This window comes from Pelodiscus sinensis, chromosome 19 (genome assembly GCF_049634645.1).
Source record: "Pelodiscus sinensis isolate JC-2024 chromosome 19, ASM4963464v1, whole genome shotgun sequence".
NCBI classification, from domain to species: Eukaryota; Metazoa; Chordata; order Testudines; family Trionychidae; genus Pelodiscus; species Pelodiscus sinensis.
In genome coordinates this window covers 19,151,801-19,170,966 of record NC_134729.1, presented here as the reverse complement: position 1 = coordinate 19,170,966, position 19,166 = coordinate 19,151,801, and the positions used below count along the sequence as shown (strand labels likewise).

The window sequence follows — 19,166 nt, the reverse complement described above, 5'->3', positions numbered from 1 at the left end:
ATGTGCCTCCACATTGCTCACCCCCAACTGCATCCCCGTCCCTGAGTATCACACCATCAAAGCAGCTGGAAGCCACATTTAGGGAGTGGAGAAAGGCCAGAATTCCCAGCCCTTCAGAGCGACAGCAACACAACTGGATATAAGTCAACAGGGCGCCCTTGTAGCCAAGAGGGCTAACGGCATATTAGGGTGCATTAAGAGGAGCATTGCCAGCAGATCTAGAGAAGTGATTATTCCCCTTTATTTGGCGCTGGTGGGGCCACATCTGGAGTACTGTGTCCAGTTCTGGGGCCCCCACTGTAGAAAGGATGTGGACGCACTGGAGAGGGTCCTGCGAAGGGCAACCAAAATGATGAGGGGGCGGGAGCACATGACCTATGAGGAGATGCTGAGGGATTTGTGCTGATTTAGTCTGCAGAAGAGCAGAGCGAGGGGGGATTTGAGAGCAGCCTTCAATTTCCTGAAGGGGGGTTGCAAAGAGGCTGGAGAGAGGCTGTTCTCAGTGGTGGCAGATGGCAGAACGAGGAGCAATGGTCTCGAGTTGCAGTGGGGGAGGTCTAGGTTGGATCTTAGGAAAAACTCTCCCTAGGAGGGTGGGGAAGCACTGGGATGTGTTCCCTAGGGAGGGGGTGGAATCTCCATCCCTAGAGGTTTTTAAGTCCTGGCTGGGATGATTGAGTTGGGATTGGTCCTGCTTTGGGCAGGGACCTGGACTCGACCTCCTGAGGTCTCTTCCAGCCCTAGGATTCGGTGATTCTATGATACAGCAGCTTGGACCTAGACTGGAGGTTGAGAGAGAGATTCAGCCTTGCTTCTGTCCTGGAACGCTGGAAATGACAACCCCACCCCGATTCTCTCACCCCTTGGGAAGGACTCGGGAGTCTCAGAGGCTCATGTCCCCCGCTCTGCCCAGATTCTCTTCTCGCCCACAAAATGTCTCTAGAAAAGTTTTAAAAGCCGAGGTGAATCGGGCATCTTTGTGCTGAGTGACTGAGGCCAGAGCAGGTTGCAGGGTCAGTCCTAGGCTAGGTGGGCAGCTGGTTCTTCCATGTCATAAGTTAGTTTGGGCTCAGGCCAGTTCTAGAGGGCTAGTGTCCATATTCCAGCCAGCAGCCTCAGCAGAGAAACCGGCTAGGGGTGAACCAGACTGGCAGGGCAGGGCAGCTTCTGCTTGTGCCCTACCTAGGGCCAGGCTGGCTTCTCCATTGCATCGCACCTTCTGGAGTCACTAACCCTCGTGCAAAGTTGGTGTGAAACCCTCGTGGTTTACACCCACTCGTGCAAGTGACTGAGTTAGGTGCCGGGCAATGGAGAATCTCGTCCAGAGGAATCCAGTCTCTGGAGTGGCCAGGTTGGGCCCTTTCCTCAGCACTAATGAAAATATAAACCTCCAGATCAATTAGTTGCTCAGCTGGTGGAGGCCGGATGCTCAGCCTGCAGCTCTGCCTATCGGGTGTTTGGCCGTAGGGGATCCTTTCCCCCTCTGCTCAGCCTGCTTAATGGGGAGAGGCAGCCGTTCATCATTTTTTAAATATGTGAATTTCGGTCATACTTTAGGCTTCCTTCTCTGGCGTTACCTTGAAAGGAGAGCGACAGTGCTTCAGAACAGAGGGTAACCCTTCCCCCACCCGCTGTGTCCTCTTGTCCCGGTCTTCCTTGCAGGATAAACGGCTTCCTTCCTGGGATGTCTCCCACCATTGCAGCAGGACAGTGTTTCTCTCCTAGGAAGAGCATTCCCAGGGCAGTTGTGAGGATGGTGGGGTGTGTGAAAGCACAATGGAGAGTCCTCCGTGTAGTTACACTTAGAACATAAGAACATAAGAACGGCCGTACTGGGTCAGACCAAAGGTCCTTCTAGCCCAGTATCCTGTCTGCCGACAGTGGACAGCACCAGGTGCCCCAGAGAGGGTGGACCGAAGACAATGATCAAGCGATTTGTCTCCCACCATCCCTCTCCAGCCTCTGACAAACAGAGGCCAAGGACACCATTTATCCCCTGGCTAATAGCCTTTTATGGACCTAACCTCCAGGAAATTATCTAGCTCCTCTTTAAACTCTATTATAGTCCTAGCCTTCACAGCCTCCTCTGGCAAGGAGTTCCACAGGTTGACAACACGCTGTGTGAAAAAGAACTTTTTTTTATTAGTTTTAAACCTGCTACCCATTAAACTTACCCCAGAGCTGATTCTCTGACCAACCCAGAGAGGCGCCTGTTGAAACAGAACTTCTGACGAGCAACAAGGGGGAAAATGGTGTTTAAAAGGCCGAACTTCTGGGCTCTCTTCCCGGCTAAGGGAGGCGAATGAAGCGTTTGGACTCCTGGATTCTATTTGTAGGGGGGGGCGGGTGTTGAGGCTAGATGCTGTGTTAGAACAGGCAGGGCTGGGCATCAGGACTCCTGGTCCCAGGTGAAAACCTTTTTGGGGAGGGGCTGGTGGTCAGAGATCCTGAGCACCTGGGGCCCCCACTGATGTCAGCTGGGCGCGTCGTCCTAGACGGCTGGATTGAAGAGGCTCGCGTGGGTGTGGCGGTCTTGGGTGCCCTCCCCAAAGCCCCAGCTCCTGGAGTCATGGGATGAGAGGTGGGAAGGGCGTGGAGCGCCGGCCCAGGCGCGCGAACGTGGGTCCAAACAGCCCGTACGAAGCAGACCAATGGTATTTTCCCGCCGAATCTTTGTGATTTTTTTTTTAAAGCCAGGCTCAGGACCGTGTTGGGGCCTGACTCAGCATCCCCAGCCGGACGGGGCTGGCAGTGTGGGATGCTGGGGCTCCTTGCAGCCCCTGACTACAGTCACTGGGCATGTAGGGGTCCGGCCAGGGCTGTTGCTGGCCTGGCCTGTGTCACAGGTGTTGCCAGGAGGCAGGGGAGTGGGGTTGTCATAGAGATGGGTCCTTGCTCAGTCCCCTCAGAGGCTGACGAGATGCTCTTTTCCCACTAGGTGTCGCTTCGAACCTTCCCTACCGTCTCCAGAACCTTTTCTGCAGCTCACAGAGGGGTGTGTGTGTGTGTATGTGTGTGTGTGTGTGTGTGTGTGAACCCTTTCTGCAGCTTACAGAGAGGTGTGTGCGCGCGCGTGTGTGTGTGAACCCTTTCTGCAGCTTACAGAGAGGTGTGTGCGCGCGCGCGTGTGTGTGTGAACCCTTTCTGCAGCTTACAGAGAGGTGTGTGTGTGTGTGTGTGTGAACCCTTTCTGCAGCTTACAGAGAGGTGTGTGCGCATGTGTGTGTGAACCCTTTCTGCAGCTTACAGAGGGGTTGTGTGTCTGACTTTGTATGTGTGTGACCCTTTTCTGCAGCTCACAAAGGTGTGTGTGTGTGTGTGTGTGATCCTTTTCTGCAGCTTACAGAGGGTGTGTGTGTGACTGTGTGTGTGAGACCCTTTTCCGCAGTTTACTGAAGGGGGTGTGTGTGTGTGTGTGAGACTCTGTGTGTGTGTGTGTGTGTGTGTGTATGTGTGTGTGTGTGTGTGTGTGAGAGAGAGAGAGAGAGACTTTTCTGCAGCTCACAAAGGTGTGTGGGGGTGACTATGTGTGAATCTTTTCTGCAACGTATGTGAGGGGGTGTGTATGTGCGTGAAAGAGACTTTACTGAAGTTCACAGGGGTGTGGGTGTGTGAATATGTGTGTGTGTGTGTGTGTGAGCCTTTTCTGCCCCGGCCCACATGGTCCCCCGGACTCATACATTTTACTTACCTAACTTCCATCCAGACGGAACTGCCTTCAGGTCAGCCACTCCCACCCTGCATGGGTGTGTGTGTGTGTGTGTGTGTGTGTGTGTGTGTGTGAGAGAGAGAGAGAGAGAGAAGAGGGTGTGTGTGTGTGTGTGTGTGTGTGTGAGAGAGAGAGAGAGAGAGAGAGAAGAGGGTTCTCAAGGAGGAGAGGACTTTCCCCAGGTGGGGAGGGGATCGGATGTACAGTGTCATTCCATCCACCGTGCAATATGGATGGGGGGGTCACCTTATTGGTGCACAAGGAGACGGGGTGCCCTGCCCACCCAGGGGGAGCGAGGTGGCCGGCATGGTGGTGTAGTCGGTAAATGCACCGGGGTGGGGGGGCTCATACCAATAGGGGGAGGAAGAGTCTGGAGCTGCTGGGAGAGCACGGTGCTGGCCCTCTCCTGCTCTGTGCCCCTTCCCACTTCCCTGAGCCGGAGCGGGCAGGCTCCCAGCCTCCCCTGCTCTGTCGTCCCCTTGCTGGGGCAGCCGCTGGGGGTCCCAAGGAGCATGCCAGGCCCTAGCCCCTCCGTAGCCATTCCAGAGCCCGCCTGCTCCCGCGCACGTGTTGGGGGGAGACAACCAGGGCCCCTTCCAGGAGTCGGGAGGCTGCGCGGTGCCATGGATTGCGGGGGAGGCACGATTCGCTTGCTGCATCCTGCGCCCCATCTCGGTACGGCCAAGCGAGCCCTTTGCCTCAGCCGCGTCTTCCTCGCAGCCTGCTCCTGGGTGTGTTCCCAGCGCAGGCTGCGCTGCCCACGCTCCCTGAACAGGGGACGGGCGACAGGCCTGGGTTCTTTCCAGTTTGAGTCAATTGTTCGTACAGCATCGACTCTCTTTAGGTATTTGAATGGTGCCCCTCACTGGGGCATCAAGCCGCTGCCTCTATATGCGCCACTAGCTACAGGCTGACCCTCTCTGGTCTGGCAACCTCTGTGGTCCGGCATGGTGTGAGTGAGCCATGTGGCCAAGAGCCATGAGCCATGTGGCTTATTACGGGTGTGGCCAAGTTTCCCGCAGTCCCGTAAAGTTTGTTTACAGCCACCAGTCCTGGCTCTCAGGGTTCTGTGCTGCTATTAACTCTAATTTGCACCTTACATGTCTTCTCAGAGCCCAGGAAGCAGTGGAAGTGTCGGTGAGGCTGCCAGACACAACTGACTGCTTGTGGTCTGGCAAATTCTCTGATTCGGCACCGGTGCTGACAAATCGAGCAATCAAATCCCAAAGCATGTACAAATGTCTCCTGCAACACCAGCCTGCCCCATAGCAGGGTCTGCCTCCTTGCTCACTATAATGGTGAATGGACCAGTGGGGAACTAAAGCTTGGAGGTTAAGTGATTTGCCCAAGGCTATGCAGGGAGTCGGTGGCAGAGTAGAGCACAGCCCCCTACCCTGGGTTCCCTGCCTTTGACCACTTCAGTCTTTCTCATTAGTTAATGCAAGCTGTACAATCCAGACTGGCTATGTAACAGGGTTGGGCTATCCTGGCGGGAGAGCCAGCTTGTCTGGAATCACGCAAAACTTTTGGACACGCGCTTCCTCCACCTTAGCATTGTTCTGATACTAGTCTCTGTAGTTCAGCTCTGATCCTGGGCAGAGGGCAGCTAAGCCCTGGACAGTGGCCATCAAACCACTAAATTAGTCACCTGAGTGACTAATGTCTGAACGGTAACTTTGGCGAATGGCGAGAGACGAAAGCTCCCCGATTTCCCACTTGCTACCTGGCCTATCGCTGTCAGAGTTCCCACCTGAGCTGCTCCAGGTTCCCGGCTGGTGCCTCAGTTTATAATCAGGCTGCTCCCCGCCCCACCCCCCTTCTTCTGTCTGTTCTGGGGGGTCGGGTTGCCAGAGAGTTTCACAAAAAATACCAAACATGGTGGTGTTCAGAAAAAACAAAAAACAAACAAACAAAAAAAATGGGAGGAGGGGAGGACGACACCCTCAATACCAGACATGTGGCAACCCTACTTGAGGGGAGGTCAGAGTCCATGTCGGCCGCAGGCTGGCACAGACGGGCCTCGGCTCTGACCCCCTTCCCTCCGCCCATAGATGCCTTTTACCTCTAACGTCTTTTAGGGGCTTGAGAGCCCGGGAACGCTGGTGACGGCGCTGAAGGAACCAAACTTTTCCTTGAGCCCCCAGCCCAAACCTGGCAGGGGCAGGGTGAGGGTCCCAACCCCCACCCCCCAACCCAAGGAGGGGGCCTTGCCGAAGCGTGAGAGGAGACTCAGGGTGCTGGGGCTGCTTTTGGGACGTGGCCCCCACGAGGCCCTTTTCCTGGAGGGGCAGGCAAAGCGGGAAGCCTGGCAGAGGGGCGTGTGGAGGGGCACCGAAGTGCAAACAAAGGCAGAAGATGCCTCGTGCGCTCTGGGAAGGGCAGCTCGCCAGGGGCAGGGCTGAAGTGGAGGGGGGGGTGGAAGCCGCAGCCGGGCCCGAACGGGAAGAACGCTGCACTGAAGCCCGACGTAGTCCGATCGGCACCTGCTGGGCTTTGCCAGCCCTTCCCGGACCGTCCCTCTGAGCTCCCTGGGCGTTTCTGCTGCGCGTCGCTCCGTGGCGCTAAGGCGTGGCGCACTAGTGGGCCGCAGCTGTCTTGCAGGTGGGCCGTGGGCGCAGGGCTTGGTGGGGAGGTTGGAGCTTCCCGCTGTGGGGCGGGGCCGGACCTGGCTCACGGGCGGGGAGGGGGAGGAAGCGGCTCCACATGTGACCTCCCCGCTGTCCCTGGCTGGGAGAATAGCAGGGCAGGGGAGTGCTGCCTGGGGGTTTTCCCTGCTGCTCTCATTGGCCGGAATTGCAGCCAATGGGAGCAGTGGGGGGGGAGGGGACCTTGCCTGGGAGCGGTGGGAGGCATGGAGCCAGATAAGAATCCCCCCATCCACCTCATGCTCAGGCCCCGCACCCCAATCCCCCTCCCGTACCCCCTCCCACCGAGACCCCAGATCCTGAACTCTCTCCTGCACCCTCCCTCACAGACCCCCTGCCCCCAGCCCACTCCTGCACCCAACCTCCCACCCAGACCCCCCACCCCCAGCCCACTCCTGCACCCAACCTCCCACCCAGACCCCCCGCCCCCAGCCCACTCCTGCACCCAACCTCCCACCCAGGCCCCCCACCCCCAGCCCACTCCTGCACCCAACCTCCCACCCAGGCCCCTCACCCCCAGCCCACTCCTGCACCCAACCTCCCACCCAGATCCCCCACCCCCAGCCCACTCCTGCACCCAACCTCCCACCCAGATCCCCCACCCCCAGCCCACTCCTGCACCCAACCTCCCACCCAGGCCCCTCACCCCCAGCCCACTCCTGCACCCAACCTCCCACCCAGACCCCCCACCCCCAGCCCACTCCTGCACCCAACCTCCCACCCAGACCCTCCACCCCCAACCCACTCCTGCACCCAACCTCCCACCCAGACCCCCCACCCCCAGCCCACTCCTGCACCCAACCTCCCACCCAGACCCCCCGCCCCCAGCCCACTCCTGCACCCAACCTCCCACCCAGACCCCTCATCCCCAGGCCACTCCTGCACCCAACCTCCCACCCAGACCCCCCCACCCCCAGCCCACTCCTGCACCCAACCTCCCACCCAGACCCCTCATCCCCAGCCCACTCCTGCACCCTTCCTTCCAGCCAGACCCTGCCTCCCCACCCATTTTGTCATCATGGGCGGTTGGCGGGCGGTCCACGGAAAGGCCTGCATTGAGTGGGGCGGGCCACGGGCCAAAAAGTTTGAACCCCACTGGCTTAAATTCGGAGTTGCTGAGCTGTTTGGGCAGGATGGCGGGGACCAGCGGCCGAGGGGGTAGAGTCCACAGGCCGGCCATGGCACGGTGTCGTCAGCGCGGCGCTGCCGGGAGAGCTTGCCGTGAGTCTGCGCCGCAGAGGAGACCAGCCCCCCATGCAGCGTGTTGCACTGGGCGCTTCCGATGCGGCTCCGTGGGGCTCTGCCGCTTCTGTTCCAATTCGGGTGCCGCCGAATGTTCCAGGGGGAGACCCACCCCGGGTGCAGCCAGGCAGGCCCCGCCTCCCCGCCATGCCGCGGAGGTAGAAGGTGCCTGGAGGTAGCAGGCATGTTTAGGCAGAGCCCCTGCCATGCGGCTGACGGCACCCGAGGCATCTGGGGGAACACCCCTGCTGAGCCGAAGGTGCTGGGGCTGCAGCTCAGTCAGCGGATGACTCCCCAGCAGGGCAGCGAGGGGACCAGCAGAGGAAGGGTTAACCCGCCTGTCTCTCTAAAAGCACTTGGGGGGGGCAGGAGACAAGGAGCGCCTGGCAACGCAGCCCTGGTTGCCAGGGAAATCCGTTCCTTGGCATCCACATGTTCAGCACATCTGTCCGCCTTTGTCTCCGCTCCTGGCACGGGCCGGAGCCCTGTGGGGTGCAGACGAGGCGGGCGGGGAGCCTGCCGGAGGCACGTGTTAAAGAGGAAGAAGAGCCGGGAGACAGGGACAATTGGAAGGGTCCCCGTTGGGGGCTGGCGCTCGGCGCCCAGGGACACCGACCTGGGCAAGCCCCTGGGAGGAGCCAGTCCCACCTCTGCCCTCTGTGCGTCGACGTCAGGCACGGTCGTTCTTTCTTGCTATGTCAATACTCCCACGCCGAGGCCCACTCGACACCCTCGGCGCCTGACCACGCCACGCGCAACGCGCCTGAATCCGAGCCGCAGCCACACACCCAGTGCAACAGGCGCTCAACCCGGCTCCCCGAGGATTCCCTCCTGCCTTGTCCTTTCTGAGGCCACAGCCGGTCCCCTTTCCCCCCAAGCTCTGGAAGGGCGCCACAGACCCTAGTCTCAGAAGGGTACCCATGTTAGTCTTCAACTTTAAAAAAACCTTCCAAACCAACGCGTGGCCCAGTAGTACCTTAGGGCGTGTCTCCGCTACAGACTTCGTTCGAAATCACAAGGTGCGCGTCCACACAGCAAGCCCGTTATTTCGAAATAATAACCCCTCATTGGACGCAAAATAGCGCCTATTTCGAAATAGGGTTGCGGGTGGACACGCAGCACCTGCGCTTTTGAAAGAACGGCTCCCCAGCGAAGGGGTGGCACGGCGGGAGTAGCATGGTCCGTGCAAGCCTGTGTGCGCTGTAGTAACGTCCCGCTTCCAGCCTTCTTGCCCCCTTCACCTCTGTTTCCCCATGGGACAGAAGCCAGCCATGCGACCTCTTCCAGCCCCCAGGCACTGTCGGGTGGTGTGTTTCCCCCAGTGGCCGGCCTGGAAAGCCGCCTCCTCTAAGTTGGTGGTTTTCAAACTTTTTTTCTCATGCCTCAGTTGAAGAAAATCGTTGAGGCCACGACCCAAAAAATGTGCCCGGAGTGTGGGCTGCGGGGTGGGGCTGAGGATGGGCTTTGGGGCATAGGAAGGTGCTCCGGCTTTGGAGGGTTAGGGATAGGGCGGGGCAGGGGGGGCTGATCTTGAGCAGCTCCCGGCCAGTGGTGCAGCGGGTGGGGCTAAGGCAGCCTCCTGCCGCTCCTGGCCCCACAGGTCCTGCTGCGCCCCAGACACAGCCGGCAGCAGGTTCCCAGCCACTGGGAGTGAGGGGCTAGTACTCAGGGCAGGGACCGGGCCTGCTGCGGCCACTTCTGGGGTGCAGCACAGCCTGGGGTGGCGGGGCAGGCTGGGCGCTGCCTTAATGCCCCCACTGCTCACCTGATCCCCCTGCAGCCACGAGACTCAGGGCCCGACTTTCCACCCTTCCCCAGTCCTGGGGCGCAAGCCCTGTTTTGAAAACTGCTGCCCTAAGGAAGCCAGCGCCCTCCGTGCTCCGGAGAGAGGGCACTTGCTGCTCCCGTTGCATTCATGGCTCGGCGGCTGGCGGGAATAGGAGGGAGGCAGGTGCCGAGCTGAGCGTGGCCCAGGTGACATGAATTTGGTGAGTCCACCACATCCCCCGATGGGTCCCCTGTGGGCAGCGGTGCTGGAGAGAAGACCCGGGAGGGGCACAAGGACCAAACTGCCCCCCATGCTGGAGCCAGGGTGGGTCCCTGTGGGGTAGGCCTGCAGCACAGGGTGGGGGGGCAGCGCCCCACCCTTCAGGCCTCTCGGTGCTGGGACACGAGCCCCCATCCCTGGAGAGGCGACGGGCACGTCGTGTGGGAACCCTCCCTGACTTCCCCGTCGGCAGCCCCGCCAGCTTTCCCCAGCTCCAGCCCCACCCGGGCGCTCGCTGTGGCCCTGCACCTGGCAGGCTGAGCCTCGGCCGGGCCCATTCACCCCTAGGAAGTTTTCCCTGTTGCACAAAGGCCGGGCCGGGGCGGGGCCTGGCATTGTCTCCCAGCTGGCGGGGGTCTCGTTGCCGGGTCGCCCGTTTAGCATGACAAAGGCCGAGGGCCCTGTGAACTCTGTGCTCTTCAGACCTCGCCGCTGGGTCCCCTGGCTGGACCCCCCCCCCAGGCCTCGGTTAGCAGCACGGACTGACACACGCCAGCAAAGCTGGACCGGGCCCCCGCCCGACCCTTCCGCAGGGGCATTGCTGAGTGCGCGCAAGAGGTGGGCATCCGGGCCGCTTCCCCGCCCGCCCATGGGGGCGTTGCAGTGCTCAGACAGGGCCTCCCACGGGATGGAGGGATGCGGGGTGACACCAGCCAGGACTCAAGGATGTGCGCCTGGGATTTGGAACGCAGCCCGCTCCCCGGGCTGGACCCACGTCCCGGGGGCACCGGCGTGCTGCCTGTCTGTGGACTGAGCGCTTGCCCCGGGAGGAGGGCAGGGCTGTTATTTCCAGTGCCTGGGCGGGGGGCTGAGGCCCAGAGGGGCCCCATGGAGTCTGTGGCAGACCGACGAGGCCTCTAGGCAGTGGGTGTGCCATCCTCTACTAGTCGACACAAGAGCTGCGAAGGGGAGGGTGCAGCAGCCACACAGGGCGGCAGATCTGGGGAGCCGTGCTCAGGCGGCTCACAGCATCATGCAGGAGAGGAGACCATCGGGGGGGGGGGGAGAGGGGGCTGGCGGTAACCCCCCCCACACACTCGGGACACGTTTGGAATCACCTGCCCTGTGGGACATCGAGTCCTTCCAAACCCTGAGGAGCTGCCCTGTGGCATAAGTTTAGCCCACCCTGGGCTAAGCCAGCTCTGGAGGGGGCTGGTTTATCAGGATTCAGAGGGGAACAGGACGGGGGAGGATAATAGACAGAGATGGGGGCAGGGGGAACCTGCAAACGTCCCTGCTGGTTGGTGGCAGGATCTTAGCATAGGACCTCCAGGCCGGCATGTGTCTGCACCCGCTGCAGCCCTGGGCTGGCATAAGGAACAGACCCTGGAGGGACCAGGAGAGGGGCCCGTCCTCCCTCACCCCTTCCCCATTCCCAGAGCCAGTGTGGGAATTTCTGGGGCTCCAAATGAGACGTGCTTGTCCCTTGTGTCGTAGTGGGGGTACCTGGCTGGTTTCTATGCTGCTGGCTCTGGGGTAACCCCCACTGGCAGCCGTGGGTACCACGACCCAGCAAAACAGGATGAGTCACTATGCAAACCAGTGGCCAGACACCCCCCATGGAGAGGAACAAAGGAAGGTGGAATGCTGCCCTGGCTGGGGGGCAGGGCTGGAAGAGAGTTAGTTAGTTGCTGGCTGGAAGCATGGAGGAGACAGCCTAGGGAAAGGGGCTGGAGTTTAGGGGCCCAGTCTCCCCCATCTCAAGGGGGCCTGAGGCATCCTAGCCCAGCTCTGTGACCAGATTACATCTGTGCTGTACTGTATCCTGGAGAGGCAATAAACGTCCTCTATTCCACTGGCTGGTGCAGTCTGTTTGTGCCATTTTGGGGTGCAGGAGACGGGGGACCCCCAACGCGCCATCACACCCCTCTACACAGCATTTCCAGCCAATGTTCCCTCTCATCGTTTCCAGCCACGTGCAGCTTTTTTCCAGCCTTGTGCAGAATCAATTTTGTCCTCTGCACCCAGGCATGTGTCACTGTGCACCACCAGGAGACACCCAGACCTTGCTGGGGGCGTGCTGCGAATCAGCTGGGCAGTGTGGGAGTCTCTCTGGAGTGGCCACACAAGTGCCCGGCTTACAGGGAACACTGGTCCCAGCTGGGGCATGTTAATCGGCGTGTCATCGGTAAGACACAGCCGGTCACTGTGGTGCTGCACTCAGCCCTAACGAGTCAACCGGACAGGCCGGCTTTTCTGCGGCTTGTCCCCGTCTTCAGACCCGGTATCAGATGGGAGATGTGTGGGCCTTCATCCGAGCACTACTCCGGGGAGGGAAGAGGGGCCAGGCAGCACACCCCTCAAAACAGCACCCCCATGAAGCTGTTTTGCACACATGGTGCATGTCAGTCACGCTGAGGAAAGGGGGACGAACTGCCTTTGGGTTGTTGGTGCTGGATTTTCACCTGGGCATCCCACCATGATGTAGGGGCGGCCTTCCTCGCCCCGCCCTCCTTGGCAGCAGTGTCCCAGAGCTGGGCGCAGCAGGTGCCAGGCTGATATAAAGGGGAGGGGGCGGTGGAATGGGCATTCTTGCAGGGGAAGCTCCCAGGACTGCTGAATTCCCTCTCTTCGTCTGAAGTAGCCAGACTCTCAGGACGCGTGGCATGGCTTATGCCCCAGCCCTTCCCCCTCCCCCGCCTCCCTGCTGCCCCCAAGGGGTTGAATACAAGAGACTTAAATTGTAGGGGGGGTTGCGGCCACGGCTGCATTTCGGAGGTAGTTTAAGTGGGGTGATGCCTGCCTGGCTCACATGCCGGGCCCCCTTTGTGGGAGTCTGGACGTGAAAGTGTCACAAATGACACCAGGCAGGGGAGGCAAGATTGCACCGGCAAGGACAGACAGCAAAAGCCAGAGGGATTTCCAGGCGAGGGGCTTCCGGCCCTTCCTCCCAGCACCCTCAGCAGAGCTGGCGCGGGTGGTGGGTGAAGGTAGGGCCGGGGGGAAGGCAAGCCTCCAGCCTCGCCCCTTCTGTCCAGGCCCCGCCCCATGGGAGCCACGCCACTCCTCCCAGCACCACGGTTCTCCCCCCCGCAGCACCACGGGGGGAGGGAGGAGGGAGCGAGGCCCCAGCCTCCCCAGCTGTGGAGCACAGGGAGGGCGGGCGCTCCGAGGCAGCAACACTCCGCCCCCAGTGCGCCAACCATAGGCGTTCTGGGGGCGGAGAGTGGGCGGGGCTAAGCTGGCAGTTTTGGAAGGCAACGCCTCCCCTGGCCTATGATACCCGCCACTGCCCCAGCTGCTGCATTCCCGGCTGGAACCCTGCCAAGATTTCAGGCAGTCGTGGGGGTGCGGTTTATGCACCCAGCTCCTTCCTCATTGTTTGAGGAAGAACGGCTCTTGCGCAAAAGGGATCGGAAGAGGAAATGGAAATGAGTGTGCGGCATATGCAAATGAGCACTCCACTTGCATTTCCTCTTGGGGAAGAGGCTTTTGTAGTATAGACGCAGCCAAGGCGTTTGAAAAAAATATTTCATTCATGTGTTACTGGAGATTACCAAAGCTGCCCACGGACACAGCTGTTTAACAGCACAGGCCCTGTCTAAAAACTACCAATAAAAAAAAAAGTCAGGTGAGCTCCAACATTGGTAGGTTAGACATGAGATTATGATAGCAAAATGGGACACGGCTTGTAAAGAGAATAAAGAGTCTTGATAGTATACCAAACTATGCTGGGCTTTTTAACATGTACATTTGAAAGACAGACTCTGATCCACAACATGAATCTAGAGTAACTCCAAGCTCTGTAGCAGAATTAATCTGGATGTAATGCAGCAGAGCCTGGCCCGATGTATATTTTAATTAGGGTTACCATATTTGAATATTCAAAAAAGAGGACACACGCCAGCCAGCAACACCTCCCCCCCTTCTGCAGGAGGCCCGAGTTTTAGTGTCAGAAGCAGAGGTCAGGCGCAAACCCAGCTCACGAGCCAGGGATTCAGGACACTGTGCGCAATGCATCGTGGGTATGCAAACGAGCACCCCTGAGTACACCTGAGCATGTGGAAGAGCCAGGATCTCCCAGTTGCAGCTGCAGCCCCTAGAACTTGGCTAGGGGCAGGGCCCTGTGCTCCCCTTGGGTGGGGCAAGAGGTTCTATAGAAACAGATGGAAATTTGTTTGAAAAAGCACGAGCCGGGTAAAATCTCGGACATTTTTAGATACTTAAAAAACCTTGCCAGCCGGAGATTTAAGGACCGAAAAGGAGGACGTGTCTGGGAAAAACCGGATATATGGTAACCCTTTTTTTATGCCTTTATTATTACGAGCGCATTTCAGTAGCAAGTCAGGCCCTTGCTGGGGGCAGTTCCTTTGGGAGGTGTGCGATGCTCCAGCTGCCAGGAAAGCCCGGCTACTGGAATTCTGCGGAGCTGCTCATGCAAAATGGAAAGAAACCTAATTTCCAGGTTGGGAGGGGGAAGAGAAGAGTGAGCAAGATGCGATTTTTTTTTTATCCCCATGCCTCCCAGCTGAACTCTGGCTAAGCCCTAAGTCCCTTGTAAACGCTTGATGCATTTTATACTATATCAGGGACGTATCATGGCTGAGTGCTCCTTTAGTGGGTGGTCTGCCGTCTAAGGCTGGATTAACGTGCGGGATGGTCAGACTTTTGATGCCGCCAGCAAGCCAAAGAAAAAAAAAGGCCAGAGAGGTATTTTCTTCTTGAGCTTGGACATTTTCCCCCACTCTCCCCTCCCCCCGGACACTTTCGCCTAAAATATTTTTTGTAACCGCTTCTTCCATTATTTTAGTGTCAAAAGTTTGCTTCCCTGGGCACGGGAAAACGGGGCAGAGCCAGGCAGCACGAGACACAGGAGAAGGCATTTTTCGAAAGGCCATTGTCCTTTCTCCAAGCTCCAAGCACCTGAGCCCTTCCTGCAGAGATCCTGCAGCTCCTTCGCGAGAGGAAACGAAACTCTTAAGACAGCAAAGCTATGAGGGGATTGTCAGGTCGGGAAGGCTGGAGTTTGCTACTGCTTAAGGGCCGCGTGCCCCGGGAAGCCCAAACTCACTTTGTCAAGAGGCCTGGCCGCCAAGTTTTCAAAACATCTCGAGGACAGATTTCCCTGGGTTGCGAATCCACCATGGTCGCCAGATTCTCAAGGGCTGAGCCCTGCTACTTACAGCTGACCTGCTGTGACATAGTGGGGGGTACCTTGCTGGTTGCTATGCTGGGCAGTGGGTTGTGAGTGACCTCCACTGGCTGTAGCATGGCCCAGCAGGGCAGGGGATGAGTCATTATGCAAAGAGGGTCTCAACCTGTCTGACCAGCTACCCCCCAGGGAGAGAAACAAAGGAAGGTGGAATGCCGCCCCTGGCTGGGGGACAGGGCTGGAAGAGAGTTGGTTAGTTTCGGTCTGGGAAGCAGGGGAAAAGGAGCTAGGGAGGGGGCTGGGATTGTAGGGCCCAGCCACCCCCCATCTCAAGGGGGGCACTGAGGCCTCCTAGCCCCAGTTCCTGTGACCAGATAACCTCTGTGCTGTGCTGTATCCTGGAGAAGCAATAAACTCCCTCTATTCTACTGGCTGGTGGAGTCTGTCCGTGCCATTACGGGAGTGCAGGAGACGGGAAAAACCCGACGTGCCGTCACACCTGCGGAGCTTTTTGGAGAACCTGGCTGTTTCTTTGGCTGCCTAGGTGGGAGCTGCACTCCTTGGAAAGTCTGAACCCAGCCGAAGGCGTGTCAAAATCTGGCCCATGGCGGGGTGAGTTTAAGCTCTCTCAGCAGCTTCCAGAACACAGTGGCTGAATTGCACAAGTCCAGGGAGGAAGTGTCTAACAGCTGACACCTTGAACTCCATGTGCTCAGCAGAGCTGGGGTCTCTTTGCATCTCCCTGCATAAATAAAGGAACAAAGATCCACCTTGAGAATTTGGCCAGTGCGCAGACATTCCAGTGATGGGTACCATACACAATCCTATATCAGCAGGGTTGCTGTGTTAGTCTGGAGCTGCGAAAACAATAAGGAGTCTGGCGACACTTTAAAGACTCAGGCAGTGTCTAGACTACAAAGATCTAGCAGGAAAAGATACGCGAACCGCGAACCGCGATTTGTGTATCTTTCCCTCCTCTTCTTCCAAAAGAGGCTTTTCCGACAATTGGCCTGTCTACACTGGGCCAATTGTCGGGAAAAAAGCTCTTTACGGAACATCCCTTCTTCCTCCTAAAACGCGGTTTACAGGGATGCTGAAAAAACACGTCTTCTTTTCCGAATTTTTTTCGGAAAAGCAGACACATTCCTTGGACGTGGCAGAGCTTTTCCAGGATACCAAAAAGCTCTGGGCTATGTTTAGATTGCATCACAATTTCTAATGAAGCAGGGATTTAAATCTCCCCCACTTCATTAGCATAAAAATGGCTACCGCTTTTTTTCGGCACGAAGCTTTGTCTTATCCCTTATTTTAAGAGGGATAAGGGATCTTTCAGAAAAGGCTTTATTTTCTGAAAGAGCCGCGTCTAGACTGGCGCTTTTTTCCAGCAAAGCTCCGTGCCGAAAAAAAGAGGCAGCCATTTTTATGTTAATGAAGTGGGGGAGATTTAAATCCCCGCTTCATTAGCAATTGCGATACGTCTAATTTGCATCCCTTTTACGAAAAAGTGATGCAATCTAGACATAGCCCTGTAGTCTAGATGTACCCTAACAGATTTATTTGGGCATAATCTTTTGTGGGCAAAACCCCACTTCATCAGATGCAACAGCCAACATCTGACAAAGTAGGGTTTTGCCCAGGAAAGTTGCTGCCCAAATAAATCTGCGGGTCTTTAAGGAGCCACAGATTCTGCGTTGTTTTTATATAAGAACCTAGAAAGGTGGATTCTGGGGCTAGGTAAAGAGAGGCTCCACCAACAAACACCAACATCTGAATTTTGATCACTCCGAAGACCAGGAGCAGGGCTTGGCTGTGTGGCTTCCTAATGGGAGGGGCCATTTGCAACATTCACGTTCGTTCGGGACTGAGAATGCCCCAAAGTCTGTGTGCATGAGGGGTACTGTACCAGACCCATCTCCCCCCCTTTCTTTGAATAAAATCTCCGGTTCCAAAAGAAACCTTCCCCACCACAGTTCCTCGAATGGAACATTCCTCCTCACTCAACCAATCGGCACTTCAGCTGTGAGCTCCACCACTGAACGAGGTGGGCTTTGGAACCTTGGGGAATCCTAGCTGCCCATTGGCTGGTGAGGTGATCCCGGGGTTTATAAAGAGAGAACTGTGGACACAGACCCATCTGTTCTGAGAAGGCAAAGGGATGCTGAAGACGGAGGATGTGTGTGAGCTGCAGCACCAGTCGGGAGGATGGAGGGGTTTTTGGCTGTCACAGCCAAGAAACAGGAACCCGGATGGTAGTGGCTTCAGCAAAGCAAATCAATAAAGAAGAGTCAGACGATGAGTCAGTTCATATTTTTAATACACATCTCACCCAGCAGCAGGCAGGACCCTTAGAACTCACACGGCCAATAGCTTCTTTCTTTCCATGGGGTCCCGAGATGCATTACAAACTGACCGAGAAGTTATATACAGGGGCTCAGCTTGACTTGCTTTCGTGGTAAGATACAGCATCTGTGTCACGACACACAGCAGTGCCAGGTAACCCATGCTTGTAGGCATTTGTCTAGGGATGTAAAGTCCCATTTAATCAGTTAACCGGTTATTTTTAACCGGTGAACTGCTTAACCAGGGGCAGTTAACCATTCACATCCCTACTTTTGTCACCCTCTAATGACTAGTCCACATAAAAGACAGCGTTTACCCCTGCTTCCAGCTGCTGGATTTGGTCTTTGAGTGTATGCCACCTTGAGGTGGTGTTGACCTCAGCTACGCAACCACGTGAAGCATAATCCCAAATCCAGTGGAAATCACAAGGGGGAATTCTGGGAGGCAGAATGCAACTCCCCCGTGCTGGATTTGGCTCTGTTTACTTTGGTCCTTTCTGCTCAGAGGGGAGATGCACAGCTTGTCTTACTACAGAGAATGCAGCTGGCCAACCTTTCTTTCTTTCTTTCTTTCTTTCTTTCTTTCTTTCTTTCTTTCTTTCTTTCTTTCTTGCCGTCCAATGCAGCCTCTTGCTCATGCCGTCTGGTTCTTGTGGCTTTCGTGGTCGTCCCCTTCCACATCTGATCACGCTACCTGTCAGTCAGAGAGAGATGGTTCAGTAATAGGACATGGCACATCTCTCCCTCCTCCTTGCCTTGCTGGGCATATGGACACCAATGCTTGGCTTGCAGACACATTTGGGACCCCACAACTCCAGCGTTAGTCCGTGCGGGAAAACCTGCCTCAGTGAAGTCAGTGGGCATTTTGCTACTGATGTCAGTGGAGCCAGGATTCCCCCAATGGAAACTCAGCCTCAATGTTCCTTCTAATATTTCTATCTACGTGCAGAATAAATTTTGTTATGTGCACAAAAGATATGCACATACACCACCAGTAAAAAAACCATGCTGCTGGCTGGTGGGCGCTCTGCTAATCAGCTGTGTGGCATTTGAATCTCTTCTGGGCAGCCACCCAAGCACTCAGCTTACAGGGAACACTGCTCAGCACCCCTGAGAACCCAGCTCTAAGAGGCATGTACAGTGGGGGGACCCAGGCTCCGCACCCCAGAATGTTTGAATCAGGCTGGGAAAGTTAGGTTCTTCAATAGAGCGGGGGGAGATTTTCATACAAAAATATTTGCCCCCCAAAATTCAGCTCCAGAATGACCGAACTGTGTACAAATTTGGGCTGATTTTGGAGAATAGTTTTGGGGGGGAGGGGGAAAGAATAAATTCAGAAATCAGTTGCTGTTTTGCTTTGGAAAGATGTTTCATTTCACAATTCCCTGATGCGTCATTTAAAACTCAAAACGATCCCAGAAGCCCTGAAAGGAAACGCTGAGTGAGACCCGCGTCTCACGTTGAGTCACTTTTTTTTGCTGCACTGAGAAATGTTAAAAACATTGTTCCGGTTTTATCCCAAACAGGGGTTTTTTTTTTGGCCCCCAATCTTTTTGGCTCAGCTATTGGATCAAAACGTCACTTAGTCCCTCCGCTCTCGTCTGAAAGCCATATTTAACCATTTCAAGAGATAGTGCGGAGTGCCTGCCGAGCTCACTGACGTCCCTAGCAGGGTGCAGCACCTGTGACAATCAGACCCCTTTCCCTGGGAGATATCACAGCCGGTTTAGGAACTTCACCCTAAGCCCCAGGTTGGACAACGGAAGCCTCTACGTAGGAGCGGCCCGAGGCCAGCTGCAGCAGCTGGCACCCCAGGTGGGTGGTGAGATTGGCGCCCCTGCCTGCACGGCTGTCAATGGCCATGACATCATCACGGGGCACCCTGGCGCCCCGTGATATCATCATTGGGCGCCCGGGCCAGCGGTGCTCTAGGCAACTGCCTAGTTCGCCTAGGCTCACGGGCCACCCCTACCTCTATGCCAATGGTCTCCAACCTTTTTAACCACATGGTCTCTTTTTCAATATCAGTGCAATGTAAGATCTACCTCAAACCGAAATACCCTGGCCCGGCTTCCTACCCACCCCTTCTTTG

At 56.9% G+C, this 19,166-nt stretch overlaps 1 long non-coding RNA gene across 4 annotated transcripts in view; it reads right to left on the bottom strand.

Moving 5' to 3' along the window:
- Window positions 1-17,627: 17,627 nt before the first annotated feature.
- Window positions 17,628-19,166, bottom strand: part of LOC102461580 (uncharacterized) — a 128,202-nt gene continuing 126,663 nt past the window's right edge. For all 4 annotated transcript variants that reach the window (XR_012896696.1, XR_012896699.1, XR_012896697.1 and 1 more), the window contains exon 7: window positions 17,628-17,768. This is a non-coding gene — a long non-coding RNA (uncharacterized LOC102461580). The remainder of the gene's footprint in view (window positions 17,769-19,166) is intronic.